The 21,315-nt window shown below is 44.4% G+C and overlaps 1 protein-coding gene across 5 annotated transcripts in view; it reads right to left on the bottom strand.

The window, feature by feature from the left end:
• garnl3 (GTPase activating Rap/RanGAP domain like 3) overlaps positions 1-21,315 on the bottom strand; it is a 235,873-nt gene that overhangs the window by 62,678 nt on the left and 151,880 nt on the right. The gene's annotated exons all lie outside the window — the stretch shown is intronic.

The raw sequence follows: 21,315 nt of genomic DNA, 5'->3' as shown, positions 1-21,315 counted from the left end.
TTGATCTGGTACTGGTACTCCCTGTATATAGCTCCACATTGATCTGGTACTGGTACTCCCTGTACATAGCTCCACATTGATCTGGTACTGGTACTCCCTATATATAGCTCCACAGTGATCTGGTACTGGTACTCCCTGTATATAGCTCCACATTGATCTGGTACTGGTACTCCCTGTATATAGCTCCACATTGATCTGGTACTGGTACTTCCTGTATATAGCTCCACATTGATCTGGTACTGGTACTCCCTGTATATAGCTCCACATTGATCTGGTACTGGTACTCCCTGTATTTAGCTCCACATTGATCTGGTACTGGTACTCCTTGTATATAGCTCCACATTGATCTGGTACTGGTACTCCCTGTATATGGCTCCACATTGATCTGGTACTGGTACTCCCTGTATTTAGCTCCACATTGATCTGGTACTGGTACTCCCTGTATATAGCTTCATTGATCTGATACTGGCACTCCCTGTATATAGATCCACATTGATCTGGTACTGGTACTCCCTGTATATAGCTCCACAGTGATCTGGTACTAGTACTCCATGTATATAGCTCCACATTGATCTGGTACTGGTACTCCCTGTATATAGCTCCACATTGATCTGGTACTGGTACTCCCTGTATATAGCTCCACATTGATCTGGTACTGGTACTCCCTGTATATAGCTTCATTGATCTGGTACTGGTACTCCCTGTATATAGCTCCACATTGATCTGGTACTGGTACTCCCTGTATATAGCTCCACATTGATCTGGTACTGGTACTCCCTGTATATAGCTTCATTGATCTGGTACCGGTACTCCCTGTATATAGCTCCACATTGATCTGGTACTGGTACTCCCTGTATATAGCTCCACATTGATCTGATACTGGTACTCCCTGTATATAGCTCCACATTGATCTGGTACCGGTACTCCCTGTATATAGCTCCACATTGATCTGGTACTGGTACTCCCTGTATATAGCTCCACATTGATCTGGTACTGGTACTCCCTGTATATAGATCCACATTGATCTGGTACTGGTACTCCCTGTATATAGCTCCACATTGATCTGGTACTGGTACTCCCTGTATATAGATCCACATTGATCTGGTACTGGTACTCCCTGTATATAGATCCACATTGATCTGGTACTGGTACTCCCTGTATATAGCTCCACATTGATCTGTTACTGGTACTCCCTGTATATAGCTCCAGATTGATCTGGTACTGGTACTCCCTGTATATAGATCCACATTGATCTGGTACTGGTACTCCCTGTATATAGCTCCACATTGATCTGGTACTGGTACTCCCTGTATATAGCTCCACATTGATCTGGTACTGATACTCCCTGTATATAGCTCCACATTGATCTGGTACTGGTACTCCCTGTATATAGCTCCACATTGATCTGGTACTGGTACTCCCTGTATATAGCTCCATATTGATCTGTTACTGGTACTCCCTGTATATAGCTCCACAGTGATCTGGTACTGGTACTCCCTGTATATAGTTCCACATTGATCTGGTACTGGTACTCCCTGTATATAGCTCCACATTGATCTGGTACTGGTACTCCCTGTATATAGCTCCACATTGATCTGGTACTTGTACTCCCTGTATATAGCTCCACATTGATCTGGTACTGGTACTCCCTGTATACAGCTTCATTGATCTGGTACTGGTACTCCCTGTAAATAGCTCCACATTGATCTGGTACTGGTACTCCCTGTATATGGCTCCACATTGATCTGGTACTGGTACTCCCTGTATATAGCTCCACATTGATCTGGTACTGGTACTCCCTGTACATAGCTCCACATTGATCTGGTACTGGTACTCCCTATATATAGCTCCACAGTGATCTGGTACTGGTACTCCCTGTATATAGCTCCACATTGATCTGGTACTGGTACTCCCTGTATATAGCTCCACATTGATCTGGTACTGGTACTTCCTGTATATAGCTCCACATTGATCTGGTACTGGTACTCCCTGTATATAGCTCCACATTGATCTGGTACTGGTACTCCCTGTATATAGCTCCACAGTAATCTGGTACTGGTACTGCCTGTATATAGTTCCACATTGATCTGGTACTGGTACTCCCTGTATATAGCTCCACATTGATCTGGTACTCCCTGTATATAGCTCCACATTGATCTGGTACTGGTACTCCCTGTATTTAGCTCCACATTGATCTGGTACTGGTACTCCTTGTATATAGCTCCACATTGATCTGGTACTGGTACTCCCTGTATATGGCTCCACATTGATCTGGTACTGGTACTCCCTGTATTTAGCTCCACATTGATCTGGTACTGGTACTCCCTGTATATAGATCCACATTGATCTGGTACTGGTACTCCCTGTATATAGCTCCACATTGATCTGGTACTGGTACTCCCTGTATATAGATCCACATTGATCTGGTACTGGTACTCCCTGTATATAGATCCACATTGATCTGGTACTGGTACTCCCTGTATATAGCTCCACATTGATCTGGTACTGGTACTCCCTGTATATAGCTCCAGATTGATCTGGTACTGGTACTCCCTGTATATAGATCCACATTGATCTGGTACTGGTACTCCCTGTATATAGCTCCACATTGATCTGGTACTGGTACTCCCTGTATATAGCTCCACATTGATCTGGTACTGATACTCCCTGTATATAGCTCCACATTGATCTGGTACTGGTACTCCCTGTATATAGCTCCACATTGATCTGGTACTGGTACTCCCTGTATATAGCTCCATATTGATCTGTTACTGGTACTCCCTGTATATAGCTCCACAGTGATCTGGTACTGGTACTCCCTGTATATAGTTCCACATTGATCTGCTACTGGTACTCCCTGTATATAGCTCCACATTGATCTGGTACTGGTACTCCCTGTATATAGCTCCACATTGATCTGGTACTTGTACTCCCTGTATATAGCTCCACATTGATCTGGTACTGGTACTCCCTGTATACAGCTTCATTGATCTGGTACTGGTACTCCCTGTAAATAGCTCCACATTGATCTGGTACTGGTACTCCCTGTATATGGCTCCACATTGATCTGGTACTGGTACTCCCTGTATATAGCTCCACATTGATCTGGTACTGGTACTCCCTGTACATAGCTCCACATTGATCTGGTACTGGTACTCCCTATATATAGCTCCACAGTGATCTGGTACTGGTACTCCCTGTATATAGCTCCACATTGATCTGGTACTGGTACTCCCTGTATATAGCTCCACATTGATCTGGTACTGGTACTTCCTGTATATAGCTCCACATTGATCTGGTACTGGTACTCCCTGTATATGGCTCCACATTGATCTGGTACTGGTACTCCCTGTATATAGCTCCACATTGATCTGGTACTGGTACTCCCTGTACATAGCTCCACATTGATCTGGTACTGGTACTCCCTATATATAGCTCCACAGTGATCTGGTACTGGTACTCCCTGTATATAGCTCCACATTGATCTGGTACTGGTACTCCCTGTATATAGCTCCACATTGATCTGGTACTGGTACTTCCTGTATATAGCTCCACATTGATCTGGTACTGGTACTCCCTGTATATAGCTCCACATTGATCTGGTACTGGTACTCCCTGTATATAGCTCCACAGTAATCTGGTACTGGTACTGCCTGTATATAGTTCCACATTGATCTGGTACTGGTACTCCCTGTATATAGCTCCACATTGATCTGGTACTCCCTGTATATAGCTCCACATTGATCTGGTACTGGTACTCCCTGTATTTAGCTCCACATTGATCTGGTACTGGTACTCCTTGTATATAGCTCCACATTGATCTGGTACTGGTACTCCCTGTATATGGCTCCACATTGATCTGGTACTGGTACTCCCTGTATTTAGCTCCACATTGATCTGGTACTGGTACTCCCTGTATATAGCTTCATTGATCTGATACTGGCACTCCCTGTACATAGCTCCACATTGATCTGGTACTGGTACTCCCTATATATAGCTCCACAGTGATCTGGTACTGGTACTCCATGTATATAGCTCCACATTGATCTGGTACTGGTACTCCCTGTATATAGCTCCACATTGATCTGGTACTGGTACTCCCTGTATATAGCTCCACATTGATCTGGTACTGGTACTCCCTGTATATAGCTTCATTGATCTGGTACTGGTACTCCCTGTATATAGCTCCACATTGATCTGGTACTGGTACTCCCTGTATATAGCTCCACATTGATCTGGTACTGGTACTCCCTGTATATAGCTTCATTGATCTGGTACCGGTACTCCCTGTATATAGCTCCACATTGATCTGGTACTGGTACTCCCTGTATATAGCTCCACATTGATCTGGTACTGGTACTCCCTGTATATAGCTCCACATTGATCTGGTACCGGTACTCCCTGTATATAGCTCCACATTGATCTGGTACTGGTACTCCCTGTATATAGCTCCACATTGATCTGGTACTGGTACTCCCTGTATATAGATCCACATTGATCTGGTACTGGTACTCCCTGTATATAGCTCCACATTGATCTGGTACTGGTACTCCCTGTATATAGATCCACATTGATCTGGTACTGGTACTCCCTGTATATAGATCCACATTGATCTGGTACTGGTACTCCCTGTATATAGCTCCACATTGATCTGGTACTGGTACTCCCTGTATATAGCTCCAGATTGATCTGGTACCGGTACTCCCTGTATATAGCTCCAGATTGATCTGGTACTGGTACTCCCTGTATATAGATCCACATTGATCTGGTACTGGTACTCCCTGTATATAGCTCCACATTGATCTGGTACTGGTACTCCCTGTATATAGATCCACATTGATCTGGTACTGGTACTCCCTGTATATAGCTCCACATTGATCTGGTACTGGTACTCCCTGTATATAGATCCACATTGATCTGGTACTGGTACTCCCTGTATATAGATCCACATTGATCTGGTACTGGTACTCCCTGTATATAGCTCCACATTGATCTGGTATTGGTACTCCCTGTATATAGCTCCAGATTGATCTGGTACTGGTACTCCCTGTATATAGCTCCACATTGATCTGGCACTGGTACTCCCTGTACATAGCTCCACATTGATCTGGTACTGGTATTCCCTGTATATAGCTCCACATTGATCTGGTACTGGTACTCCCTGTATATAGCTCCACATTGATCTGGTACTGGTACTCCCAGTACATAGCTCCACATTGATCTGGTACTGGTACTCCCTGTATATAGCTCCACATTGATCTGGTACTGGTACTCCCTGTATATAGCTCCACATTGATCTGGTACTGGTACTCCCTGTATATAGCTCCACATTGATCTGGTACTGGTACTCCCTGTATATAGCTCCACATTGATCTGGTACTGGTACTCCCTGTACATAGCTCCACATTGATCTGGTACTGGTACTCCCTGTATATAGCTCCACATTGATCTGGTACTGGTACTCCCTGTATATAGCTCCACATTGATCTGGTACTGGTACTCCCTGTATATAGCTTCATTGATCTGGTACTGGTACTCCCTGTATATAGCTCCACATTGATCTGGTACTGGTACTCCCTGTATATAGCTCCACATTGATCTGGTACTGGTACTCCCTGTATTTAGGTCCACATTGATCTGGTACTGGTACTCCCTGTATATAGCTCCACAGTGATCTGGTACTGGTACTCCCTGTATATAGCTTCATTGATCTGGTACTGGTACTCCCTGTACATTGATCTGGTACTGGTACTCCCTGTATATAGCTTCATTGATCTGGTACTGGTACTCCTTGTATACAGCTCCACATTGATCTGGTACTGGTACTCCCTGTATATAGCTCCACATTGATCTGGTACTGGTACTCCCTGTATATAGCTCCACATTGATCTGGTACCGGTACTCCCTGTATATAGCTCCACAGTGATCTGGTACTCCCTGTATATAGCTCCACATTGATCTGGTACTGGTACTCCCTGTATATAGCTCCACAGTGATCTGGTACTGGTACTCCCTGTATATAGCTCCACATTGATCTGGTACTGGTACTCCCTGTATATAGCTCCACGTTGATCTGGTACTGGTACTCCCTGTATATAGCTCCACATTGATCTGGTACTGGTACTCCCTGTACATAGATCCACATTGATCTGGTACTGGTACTCCCTATATATAGCTCCACAGTGATCTGGTACTGGTACTCCCTGTATATAGCTCCACATTGATCTGGTACTGGTACTCCCTGTATATAGCTCCACATTGATCTGGTACTGGTACTTCCTGTATATAGCTCCACATTGATCTGGTACTGGTACTCCCTGTATATAGCTCCACATTGATCTGGTACTGGTACTCCCTGTATATAGCTCCACAGTAATCTGGTACTGGTACTGCCTGTATATAGTTCCACATTGATCTGGTACTGGTACTCCCTGTATATAGCTCCACATTGATCTGGTACTCCCTGTATATAGCTCCACATTGATCTGGTACTGGTACTCCCTGTATTTAGCTCCACATTGATCTGGTACTGGTACTCCTTGTATATAGCTCCACATTGATCTGGTACTGGTACTCCCTGTATATGGCTCCACATTGATCTGGTACTGGTACTCCTTGTATTTAGCTCCACATTGATCTGGTACTGGTACTCCCTGTATATAGCTTCATTGATCTGATACTGGCACTCCCTGTACATAGCTCCACATTGATCTGGTACTGGTACTCCCTATATATAGCTCCACAGTGATCTGGTACTGGTACTCCATGTATATAGCTCCACATTGATCTGGTACTGGTACTCCCTGTATATAGCTCCACATTGATCTGGTACTGGTACTCCCTGTATATAGCTCCACATTGATCTGGTACTGGTACTCCCTGTATATAGCTTCATTGATCTGGTACTGGTACTCCCTGTATATAGCTCCACATTGATCTGGTACTGGTACTCCCTGTATATAGCTCCACATTGATCTGGTACTGGTACTCCCTGTATATAGCTTCATTGATCTGGTACCGGTACTCCCTGTATATAGCTCCACATTGATCTGGTACTGGTACTCCCTGTATATAGCTCCACATTGATCTGGTACTGGTACTCCCTGTATATAGCTCCACATTGATCTGGTACCGGTACTCCCTGTATATAGCTCCACATTGATCTGGTACTGGTACTCCCTGTATATAGCTCCACATTGATCTGGTACTGGTACTCCCTGTATATAGATCCACATTGATCTGGTACTGGTACTCCCTGTATATAGCTCCACATTGATCTGGTACTGGTACTCCCTGTATATAGATCCACATTGATCTGGTACTGGTACTCCCTGTATATAGATCCACATTGATCTGGTACTGGTACTCCCTGTATATAGCTCCACATTGATCTGGTACTGGTACTCCCTGTATATAGCTCCAGATTGATCTGGTACCGGTACTCCCTGTATATAGCTCCAGATTGATCTGGTACTGGTACTCCCTGTATATAGATCCACATTGATCTGGTACTGGTACTCCCTGTATATAGCTCCACATTGATCTGGTACTGGTACTCCCTGTATATAGATCCACATTGATCTGGTACTGGTACTCCCTGTATATAGCTCCACATTGATCTGGTACTGGTACTCCCTGTATATAGATCCACATTGATCTGGTACTGGTACTCCCTGTATATAGATCCACATTGATCTGGTACTGGTACTCCCTGTATATAGCTCCACATTGATCTGGTACTGGTACTCCCTGTATATAGCTCCAGATTGATCTGGTACTGGTACTCCCTGTATATAGCTCCACATTGATCTGGCACTGGTACTCCCTGTATATAGCTCCACATTGATCTGGTACTGGTACTCCCTGTATATAGCTCCACATTGATCTGGTACTGGTACTCCCTGTATATAGCTCCACATTGATCTGGTACTGGTACTCCCTGTATATAGCTCCACATTGATCTGGTACTGGTACTCCCTGTATATAGCTCCACATTGATCTGGTACTGGTACTCCCTGTATATAGCTCCACATTGATCTGGTACTGGTACTCCCTGTATATAGCTCCACATTGATCTGGTACTGGTACTCCCTGTATATAGCTCCACATTGATCTGGTACTGGTACTCCCTGTATATAGCTCCACATTGATCTGGTACTGGTACTCCCTGTATATAGCTCCACATTGATCTGGTACTGGTACTCCCTGTATATAGCTCCACATTGATCTGGTACTGGTACTCCCTGTATATAGCTCCTCATTGATCTGGTACTGGTACTCCCTGTATATAGCTCCACATTGATCTGGTACTGGTACTCCCTGTATATAGCTCCACATTGATCTGGTACTGGTACTCCCTGTATTTAGGTCCACATTGATCTGGTACTGGTACTCCCTGTATATAGCTCCACAGTGATCTGGTACTGGTACTCCCTGTATATAGCTTCATTGATCTGGTACTGGTACTCCCTGTACATTGATCTGGTACTGGTACTCCCTGTATATAGCTTCATTGATCTGGTACTGGTACTCCTTGTATACAGCTCCACATTGATCTGGTACTGGTACTCCCTGTATATAGCTCCACATTGATCTGGTACTGGTACTCCCTGTATATAGCTCCACATTGATCTGGTACCGGTACTCCCTGTATATAGCTCCACAGTGATCTGGTACTCCCTGTATATAGCTCCACATTGATCTGGTACTGGTACTCCCTGTATATAGCTCCACAGTGATCTGGTACTGGTACTCCCTGTATATAGCTCCACATTGATCTGGTACTGGTACTCCCTGTATATAGCTCCACGTTGATCTGGTACTGGTACTCCCTGTATATAGCTCCACATTGATCTGGTACTGGTACTCCCTGTACATAGATCCACATTGATCTGGTACTGGTACTCCCTGTATATAGCTCCACATTGATCTGGTACTGGTACTCCCTGTATATAGCTCCACATTGATCTGGTACTGATACTCCCTGTATATAGCTCCACATTGATCTGGTACTGGTACTCCCTGTATATAGCTCCACATTGATCTGGTACTGGTACTCCCTGTATATAGCTCCACATTGATCTGGTACTGGTACTCCCTGTATATAGCTCCACATTGATCTGGTACTGGTACTCCCTGTGTATAGCTCCACAGTGATCTGGTACTCCCTGTATATAGCTCCACATTGATCTGGTACTGGTACTCCCTGTATATAGCTCCACAGTGATCTGGTACTCCCTGTATATAGCTCCACATTGATCTGGTACTGGTACTCCCTGTATATAGCTCCACAGTGATCTGGTACTCCCTGTATATAGCTCCACATTGATCTGGTACTGGTACTCCCTGTATATAGCTCCACAGTGATCTGGTACTGGTACTCCCTGTATATAGCTCCACATTGATCTGGTACTGGTACTCCCTGTATATAGCTCCACATTGATCTGGTACTGATACTCCCTGTATATAGCTCCACATTGATCTGGTACTGGTACTCCCTGTATATAGCTCCACATTGATCTGGTACTGGTACTCCCTGTATATAGCTCCACATTGATCTGTTACTGGTACTCCCTGTATATAGCTCCACAGTGATCTGGTACTGGTACTCCCTGTATATAGTTCCACATTGATCTGGTACTGGTACTCCCTGTATATAGCTCCACATTGATCTGGTACTGGTACTCCCTGTATATAGCTCCACATTGATCTGGTACTGGTACTCCCTGTATATAGCTCCACATTGATCTGGTACTGGTACTCCCTGTATACAGCTTCATTGATCTGGTACTGGTACTCCCTGTATATAGCTCCACATTGATCTGGTACTGGTACTCCCTGTATATGGCTCCACATTGATCTGGTACTGGTACTCCCTGTATATAGCTCCACATTGATCTGGTACTGGTACTCCCTGTACATAGCTCCACATTGATCTGGTACTGGTACTCCCTATATATAGCTCCACAGTGATCTGGTACTGGTACTCCCTGTATATAGCTCCACATTGATCTGGTACTGGTACTCCCTGTATATAGCTCCACATTGATCTGGTACTGGTACTTCCTGTATATAGCTCCACATTGATCTGGTACTGGTACTCCCTGTATATAGCTCCACATTGATCTGGTACTGGTACTCCCTGTATATAGCTCCACAGTGATCTGGTACTGGTACTGCCTGTATATAGTTCCACATTTATCTGGTACTGGTACTCCCTGTATATAGCTCCACATTGATCTGGTACTCCCTGTATATAGCTCCACATTGATCTGGTACTGGTACTCCCTGTATTTAGCTCCACATTGATCTGGTACTGGTACTCCTTGTATATAGCTCCACATTGATCTGGTACTGGTACTCCCTGTATATGGCTCCACATTGATCTGGTACTGGTACTCCCTGTATTTAGCTCCACATTGATCTGGTACTGGTACTCCCTGTATATAGCTTCATTGATCTGATACTGGCACTCCCTGTACATAGCTCCACATTGATCTGGTACTGGTACTCCCTATATATAGCTCCACAGTGATCTGGTACTGGTACTCCCTGTATATAGCTCCACATTGATCTGGTACTGGTACTCCCTGTATATAGCTCCACATTGATCTGGTACTGGTACTCCCTGTATATAGCTCCACATTGATCTGGTACTGGTACTCCCTGTATATAGCTTCATTGATCTGGTACTGGTACTCCCTGTATATAGCTCCACATTGATCTGGTACTGGTACTCCCTGTATATAGCTCCACATTGATCTGGTACTGGTACTCCCTGTATATAGCTTCATTGATCTGGTACCGGTACTCCCTGTATATAGCTCCACATTGATCTGTTACTGGTACTCCCTGTATATAGCTCCACAGTGATCTGGTACTGGTACTCCCTGTATATAACTCCACATTGATCTGGTACTGGTACTCCCTGTATATAGCTCCACATTGATCTGGTACTGGTACTCCCTGTATATAGCTCCACATTGATCTGGTACTGGTACTCCCTGTATATAGCTCCACATTGATCTGGTACTGGTACTCCCTGTATACAGCTTCATTGATCTGGTACTGGTACTCCCTGTATATAGCTCCACATTGATCTGGTACTGGTACTCCCTGTATATGGCTCCACATTGATCTGGTACTGGTACTCCCTGTATATAGCTCCACATTGATCTGGTACTGGTACTCCCTGTACATAGCTCCACATTGATCTGGTACTGGTACTCCCTATATATAGCTCCACAGTGATCTGGTACTGGTACTCCCTGTATATAGCTCCACATTGATCTGGTACTGGTACTCCCTGTATATAGCTCCACATTGATCTGGTACTGGTACTTCCTGTATATAGCTCCACATTGATCTGGTACTGGTACTCCCTGTATATAGCTCCACATTGATCTGGTACTGGTACTCCCTGTATATAGCTCCACAGTGATCTGGTACTGGTACTGCCTGTATATAGTTCCACATTGATCTGGTACTGGTACTCCCTGTATATAGCTCCACATTGATCTGGTACTCCCTGTATATAGCTCCACATTGATCTGGTACTGGTACTCCCTGTATTTAGCTCCACATTGATCTGGTACTGGTACTCGTTGTATATAGCTCCACATTGATCTGGTACTGGTACTCCCTGTATATGGCTCCACATTGATCTGGTACTGGTACTCCCTGTATATAGCTCCACATTGATCTGGTACTGGTACTCCCTGTATATAGCCTCACAGTGATCTGGTACTGGTACTCCCTGTATTTAGCTCCACATTGATCTGGTACTGGTACTCCCTGTATATAGCTTCATTGATCTGATACTGGCACTCCCTGTACATAGCTCCACATTGATCTGGTACTGGTACTCCCTATATATAGCTCCACAGTGATCTGGTACTGGTACTCCCTGTATATAGCTCCACATTGATCTGGTACTGGTACTCCCTGTATATAGCTCCACATTGATCTGGTACTGGTACTCCCTGTATATAGCTCCACATTGATCTGGTACTGGTACTCCCTGTATATAGCTTCATTGATCTGGTACTGGTACTCCCTGTATATAGCTCCACATTGATCTGGTACTGGTACTCCCTGTATATAGCTCCACATTGATCTGGTACTGGTACTCCCTGTATATAGCTTCATTGATCTGGTACCGGTACTCCCTGTATATAGCTCCACATTGATCTGGTACTGGTACTCCCTGTATATAGCTCCACATTGATCTGGTACTGGTACTCCCTGTATACAGCTCCACATTGATCTGGTACCGGTACTCCCTGTATATAGCTCCACATTGATCTGGTACTGGTACTCCCTGTATATAGCTCCACATTGATCTGGTACTGGTACTCCCTGTATATAGATCCACATTGATCTGGTACTGGTACTCCCTGTATATAGCTCCACATTGATCTGGTACTGGTACTCCCTGTATATAGATCCACATTGATCTGGTACTGGTACTCCCTGTATATAGATCCACATTGATCTGGTACTGGTACTCCCTGTATATAGCTCCACATTGATCTGGTATTGGTACTCCCTGTATATAGCTCCAGATTGATCTGGTACCGGTACTCCCTGTATATAGCTCCACATTGATCTGGTACTGGTACTCCCTGTATATAGATCCACATTGATCTGGTACTGGTACTCCCTGTATATAGCTCCACATTGATCTGGTACTGGTACTCCCTGTATATAGCTCCACATTGATCTGGTACTGGTACTCCCTGTATATAGCTCCACATTGATCTGGTACTGGTACTCCCTGTATACAGCTTCATTGATCTGGTACTGGTACTCCCTGTATATAGCTCCACATTGATCTGGTACTGGTACTCCCTGTATATGGCTCCACATTGATCTGGTACTGGTACTCCCTGTATATAGCTCCACATTGATCTGGTACTGGTACTCCCTGTACATAGCTCCACATTGATCTGGTACTGGTACTCCCTATATATAGCTCCACAGTGATCTGGTACTGGTACTCCCTGTATATAGCTCCACATTGATCTGGTACTGGTACTCCCTGTATATAGCTCCACATTGATCTGGTACTGGTACTTCCTGTATATAGCTCCACATTGATCTGGTACTGGTACTCCCTGTATATAGCTCCACATTGATCTGGTACTGGTACTCCCTGTATATAGCTCCACAGTGATCTGGTACTGGTACTGCCTGTATATAGTTCCACATTTATCTGGTACTGGTACTCCCTGTATATAGCTCCACATTGATCTGGTACTCCCTGTATATAGCTCCACATTGATCTGGTACTGGTACTCCCTGTATTTAGCTCCACATTGATCTGGTACTGGTACTCCTTGTATATAGCTCCACATTGATCTGGTACTGGTACTCCCTGTATATGGCTCCACATTGATCTGGTACTGGTACTCCCTGTATTTAGCTCCACATTGATCTGGTACTGGTACTCCCTGTATATAGCTTCATTGATCTGATACTGGCACTCCCTGTACATAGCTCCACATTGATCTGGTACTGGTACTCCCTATATATAGCTCCACAGTGATCTGGTACTGGTACTCCCTGTATATAGCTCCACATTGATCTGGTACTGGTACTCCCTGTATATAGCTCCACATTGATCTGGTACTGGTACTCCCTGTATATAGCTCCACATTGATCTGGTACTGGTACTCCCTGTATATAGCTTCATTGATCTGGTACTGGTACTCCCTGTATATAGCTCCACATTGATCTGGTACTGGTACTCCCTGTATATAGCTCCACATTGATCTGGTACTGGTACTCCCTGTATATAGCTTCATTGATCTGGTACCGGTACTCCCTGTATATAGCTCCACATTGATCTGTTACTGGTACTCCCTGTATATAGCTCCACAGTGATCTGGTACTGGTACTCCCTGTATATAACTCCACATTGATCTGGTACTGGTACTCCCTGTATATAGCTCCACATTGATCTGGTACTGGTACTCCCTGTATATAGCTCCACATTGATCTGGTACTGGTACTCCCTGTATATAGCTCCACATTGATCTGGTACTGGTACTCCCTGTATACAGCTTCATTGATCTGGTACTGGTACTCCCTGTATATAGCTCCACATTGATCTGGTACTGGTACTCCCTGTATATGGCTCCACATTGATCTGGTACTGGTACTCCCTGTATATAGCTCCACATTGATCTGGTACTGGTACTCCCTGTACATAGCTCCACATTGATCTGGTACTGGTACTCCCTATATATAGCTCCACAGTGATCTGGTACTGGTACTCCCTGTATATAGCTCCACATTGATCTGGTACTGGTACTCCCTGTATATAGCTCCACATTGATCTGGTACTGGTACTTCCTGTATATAGCTCCACATTGATCTGGTACTGGTACTCCCTGTATATAGCTCCACATTGATCTGGTACTGGTACTCCCTGTATATAGCTCCACAGTGATCTGGTACTGGTACTGCCTGTATATAGTTCCACATTGATCTGGTACTGGTACTCCCTGTATATAGCTCCACATTGATCTGGTACTCCCTGTATATAGCTCCACATTGATCTGGTACTGGTACTCCCTGTATTTAGCTCCACATTGATCTGGTACTGGTACTCGTTGTATATAGCTCCACATTGATCTGGTACTGGTACTCCCTGTATATGGCTCCACATTGATCTGGTACTGGTACTCCCTGTATATAGCTCCACATTGATCTGGTACTGGTACTCCCTGTATATAGCCTCACAGTGATCTGGTACTGGTACTCCCTGTATTTAGCTCCACATTGATCTGGTACTGGTACTCCCTGTATATAGCTTCATTGATCTGATACTGGCACTCCCTGTACATAGCTCCACATTGATCTGGTACTGGTACTCCCTATATATAGCTCCACAGTGATCTGGTACTGGTACTCCCTGTATATAGCTCCACATTGATCTGGTACTGGTACTCCCTGTATATAGCTCCACATTGATCTGGTACTGGTACTCCCTGTATATAGCTCCACATTGATCTGGTACTGGTACTCCCTGTATATAGCTTCATTGATCTGGTACTGGTACTCCCTGTATATAGCTCCACATTGATCTGGTACTGGTACTCCCTGTATATAGCTCCACATTGATCTGGTACTGGTACTCCCTGTATATAGCTTCATTGATCTGGTACCGGTACTCCCTGTATATAGCTCCACATTGATCTGGTACTGGTACTCCCTGTATATAGCTCCACATTGATCTGGTACTGGTACTCCCTGTATACAGCTCCACATTGATCTGGTACCGGTACTCCCTGTATATAGCTCCACATTGATCTGGTACTGGTACTCCCTGTATATAGCTCCACATTGATCTGGTACTGGTACTCCCTGTATATAGATCCACATTGATCTGGTACTGGTACTCCCTGTATATAGCTCCACATTGATCTGGTACTGGTACTCCCTGTATATAGATCCACATTGATCTGGTACTGGTACTCCCTGTATATAGATCCACATTGATCTGGTACTGGTACTCCCTGTATATAGCTCCACATTGATCTGGTATTGGTACTCCCTGTATATAGCTCCAGATTGATCTGGTACCGGTACTCCCTGTATATAGCTCCACATTGATCTGGTACTGGTACTCCCTGTATATAGATCCACATTGATCTGGTACTGGTACTCCCTGTATATAGCTCCACATTGATCTGGTACTGGTGCTCCCTGTATATAGATCCACATTGATCTGGTACTGGTACTCCCTGTATATAGCTCCACATTGATCTGGTACTGGTACTCCCTGTATATAGCTTCATTGATCTGGTACCGGTACTCCCTGTATATAGCTCCACATTGATCTGGTACTGGTACTCCCTGTATATAGCTCCACATTGATCTGGTACTGGTACTCCCTGTATATAGCTCCACATTGATCTGGTACCGGTACTCCCTGTATATAGCTCCACATTGATCTGGTACTGGTACTCCCTGTATATAGCTCCACATTGATCTGGTACTGGTACTCCCTGTATATAGCTCCACATTGATCTGGTACTGGTACTCCCTGTATATAGATCCACATTGATCTGGTACTGGTACTCCCTGTATATAGATCCACATTGATCTGGTACTGGTACTCCCTGTATATAGCTCCACATTGATCTGGTACTGGTACTCCCTGTATATAGCTCCAGATTGATCTGGTACCGGTACTCCCTGTATATAGCTCCACATTGATCTGGTACTGGTACTCCCTGTATATAGATCCACATTGATCTGGTACTGGTACTCCCTGTATATAGCTCCACATTGATCTGGTACTGGTACTCCCTGTATATAGATCCACATTGATCTGGTACTGGTACTCCCTGTATATAGCTCCACATTGATCTGGTACTGGTACTCCCTGTATATAGATCCACATTGATCTGGTACTGGTACTCCCTGTATATAGCTCCACATTGATCTGGTACTGGTACTCCCTGTATATAGCTCCACAGTGATCTGGTACTGGTACTCCCTGTATATAGCTCCACATTGATCTGGCACTGGTACTCCCTGTATATAGCTCCAGATTGATCTGGTACTGGTACTCCCTGTATATAGATCCACATTGATCTGGTACTGGTACTCCCTGTATATAGCTCCACATTGATCTGGTACTGGTACTCCCTGTATATAGCTCCACATTGATCTGGTACTGGTACTCCCTGTATATGGCTCCACATTGATCTGGTACTGGTACTCCCTGTATTTAGCTCCACATTGATCTGGTACTGGTACTCCCTGTATATAGCTCCACTTGATCTGATACTGGCACTCCCTGTACATAGCTCCACATTGATCTGGTACTGGTACTCCCTATATATAGCTCCACAGTGATCTGGTACTGGTACTCCCTGTATATAGCTCCACATTGATCTGGTACTGGTACTCCCTGTATATAGCTCCACATTGATCTGGTACTGGTACTCCCTGTATATAGCTCCACATTGATCTGGTACTGGTACTCCCTGTATATAGCTTCATTGATCTGGTACTGGTACTCCCTGTATATAGCTCCACATTGATCTGGTACTGGTACTCCCTGTATATAGCTCCACATTGATCTGGTACTGGTACTCCCTGTATATAGCTCCTCATTGATCTGGTACCGGTACTCCCTGTATATAGCTCCACATTGATCTGGTACTGGTACTCCCTGTATATAGCTCCACATTGATCTGGTACTGGTACTCCCTGTATATAGCTCCACATTGATCTGGTACCGGTACTCCCTGTATATAGCTCCACATTGATCTGGTACTGGTACTCCCTGTATATAGCTCCACATTGATCTGGTACTGGTACTCCCTGTATATAGATCCACATTGATCTGGTACTGGTACTCCCTGTATATAGCTCCACATTGATCTGGTACTGGTACTCCCTGTATATAGCTCCACATTGATCTGGTACTGGTACTCCCTGTATATAGCTCCACATTGATCTGGTACTGGTACTCCCTGTATATAGATCCACATTGATCTGGTACTGGTACTCCCTGTATATAGCTCCACATTGATCTGGTACTGGTACTCCCTGTATATAGCTCCAGATTGATCTGGTACCGGTACTCCCTGTATATAGCTCCACATTGATCTGGTACTGGTACTCCCTGTATATAGCTCCACATTGATCTGGTACTGGTACTCCCTGTATATAGCTCCACATTGATCTGGTACTGGTACTCCCTGTATATAGCTCCACATTGATCTGGTACTGGTACTCCCTGTATATAGCTCCACATTGATCTGGTACTGGTACTCCCTGTATACAGCTCCACATTGATCTGGTACCGGTACTCCCTGTATATAGCTCCACATTGATCTGGTACTGGTACTCCCTGTATATAGCTCCACATTGATCTGGTACTGGTACTCCCTGTATATAGATCCACATTGATCTGGTACTGGTACTCCCTGTATATAGCTCCACATTGATCTGGTACTGGTACTCCCTGTATATAGATCCACATTGATCTGGTACTGGTACTCCCTGTATATAGATCCACATTGATCTGGTACTGGTACTCCCTGTATATAGCTCCACATTGATCTGGTACTGGTACTCCCTGTATATAGCTCCAGATTGATCTGGTACCGGTACTCCCTGTATATAGCTCCACATTGATCTGGTACTGGTACTCCCTGTATATAGATCCACATTGATCTGGTACTGGTACTCCCTGTATATAGCTCCACATTGATCTGGTACTGGTGCTCCCTGTATATAGATCCACATTGATCTGGTACTGGTACTCCCTGTATATAGCTCCACATTGATCTGGTACTGGTACTCCCTGTATATAGCTTCATTGATCTGGTACCGGTACTCCCTGTATATAGCTCCACATTGATCTGGTACTGGTACTCCCTGTATATAGCTCCACATTGATCTGGTACTGGTACTCCCTGTATATAGCTCCACATTGATCTGGTACCGGTACTCCCTGTATATAGCTCCACATTGATCTGGTACTGGTACTCCCTGTATATAGCTCCACATTGATCTGGTACTGGTACTCCCTGTATATAGCTCCACATTGATCTGGTACTGGTACTCCCTGTATATAGATCCACATTGATCTGGTACTGGTACTCCCTGTATATAGATCCACATTGATCTGGTACTGGTACTCCCTGTATATAGCTCCACATTGATCTGGTACTGGTACTCCCTGTATATAGCTCCAGATTGATCTGGTACCGGTACTCCCTGTATATAGCTCCACATTGATCTGGTACTGGTACTCCCTGTATATAGATCCACATTGATCTGGTACTGGTACTCCCTGTATATAGCTCCACATTGATCTGGTACTGGTACTCCCTGTATATAGATCCACATTGATCTGGTACTGGTACTCCCTGTATATAGCTCCACATTGATCTGGTACTGGTACTCCCTGTATATAGATCCACATTGATCTGGTACTGGTACTCCCTGTATATAGCTCCACATTGATCTGGTACTGGTACTCCCTGTATATAGCTCCACAGTGATCTGGTACTGGTACTCCCTGTATATAGCTCCACATTGATCTGGCACTGGTACTCCCTGTATATAGCTCCAGATTGATCTGGTACTGGTACTCCCTGTATATAGATCCACATTGATCTGGTACTGGTACTCCCTGTATATAGCTCCACATTGATCTGGTACTGGTACTCCCTGTATATAGCTCCACATTGATCTGGTACTGGTACTCCCTGTATATGGCTCCACATTGATCTGGTACTGGTACTCCCTGTATTTAGCTCCACATTGATCTGGTACTGGTACTCCCTGTATATAGCTTCATTGATCTGATACTGGCACTCCCTGTACATAGCTCCACATTGATCTGGTACTGGTACTCCCTATATATAGCTCCACAGTGATCTGGTACTGGTACTCCCTGTATATAGCTCCACATTGATCTGGTACTGGTACTCCCTGTATATAGCTCCACATTGATCTGGTACTGGTACTCCCTGTATATAGCTCCACATTGATCTGGTACTGGTACTCCCTGTATATAGCTTCATTGATCTGGTACTGGTACTCCCTGTATATAGCTCCACATTGATCTGGTACTGGTACTCCCTGTATATAGCTCCACATTGATCTGGTACTGGTACTCCCTGTATATAGCTTCATTGATCTGGTACCGGTACTCCCTGTATATAGCTCCACATTGATCTGGTACTGGTACTCCCTGTATATAGCTCCACATTGATCTGGTACTGGTACTCCCTGTATATAGCTCCACATTGATCTGGTACCGGTACTCCCTGTATATAGCTCCACATTGATCTGGTACTGGTACTCCCTGTATATAGCTCCACATTGATCTGGTACTGGTACTCCCTGTATATAGATCCACATTGATCTGGTACTGGTACTCCCTGTATATAGCTCCACATTGATCTGGTACTGGTACTCCCTGTATATAGCTCCACATTGATCTGGTACTGGTACTCCCTGTATATAGATCCACATTGATCTGGTACTGGTACTCCCTGTATATAGATCCACATTGATCTGGTACTGGTACTCCCTGTATATAGCTCCACATTGATCTGGTACTGGTACTCCCTGTATATAGCTCCAGATTGATCTGGTACCGGTACTCCCTGTATATAGCTCCACATTGATCTGGTACTGGTACTCCCTGTATATAGATCCACATTGATCTGGTACTGGTACTCCCTGTATATAGCTCCACATTGATCTGGTACTGGTACTCCCTGTATATAGATCCACATTGATCTGGTACTGGTACTCCCTGTATATAGCTCCACATTGATCTGGTACTGGTACTCCCTGTATATAGATCCACATTGATCTGGTACTGGTACTCCCTGTATATAGATCCACATTGATCTGGTACTGGTACTCCCTGTATATAGCTCCACATTGATCTGGTACTGGTACTCCCTGTATATAGCTCCAGATTGATCTGGTACTGGTACTCCCTGTATATAGCTCCAGATTGATCTGGTACTGGTACTCCCTGTATATAGATCCACATTGATCTGGTACTGGTACTCCCTGTATATAGCTCCACATTGATCTGGTACTGGTACTCCCTGTATATAGATCCACATTGATCTGGTACTGGTACTCCCTGTATATAGCTCCACATTGATCTGGTACTGGTACTCCCTGTATATAGATCCACATTGATCTGGTACTGGTACTCCCTGTATATAGATCCACATTGATCTGGTACTGGTACTCCCTGTATATAGCTCCACATTGATCTGGTACTGGTACTCCCTGTATATAGCTCCAGATTGATCTGGTACTGGTACTCCCTGTATATAGCTCCAGATTGATCTGGTACTCCCTGTATATAGCTCCAGATTTATCTGGTACTGGTACTCCCTGTATATAGCTCCACATTGATCTGGTACTGGTACTCCCTGTATATAGCTCCACATTGATCTGGTACTGGTACTCCCTGTATATAGATCCACATTGATCTGGTACTGGTACTCCCTGTATATAGCGCCACATTGATCTGGTAATGGTACTCCCTGTATATAGCTCCACATTGATATGGTACTGGTACTCCCTGTATATAGCTCCACATTGATCTGGTACTGGTACTCCCTGTATATAGATCCACATTGATCTGGTACTGGTACTCCCTGTATACAGTTCCATTGTTGTGTATTTTATTTAAATACTTCTTGTGTTACAATTTTGTTTTCGTTGGGAAAGGTTCGTAAGTAAGCATTTCAATGTAAAATTTACACCAGTTGTGTTTGGCGCATGTGACAAATAAAATGTGATTTTATT

Source organism: Salmo salar, chromosome 01 (genome assembly GCF_965601325.2).
Source record: "Salmo salar chromosome 01, fSalSal1, whole genome shotgun sequence".
NCBI classification, from domain to species: Eukaryota; Metazoa; Chordata; class Actinopteri; order Salmoniformes; family Salmonidae; genus Salmo; species Salmo salar.
Note: the sequence above shows the minus strand (reverse complement) of the source record. Positions and strands in the feature narration are given on the sequence as shown.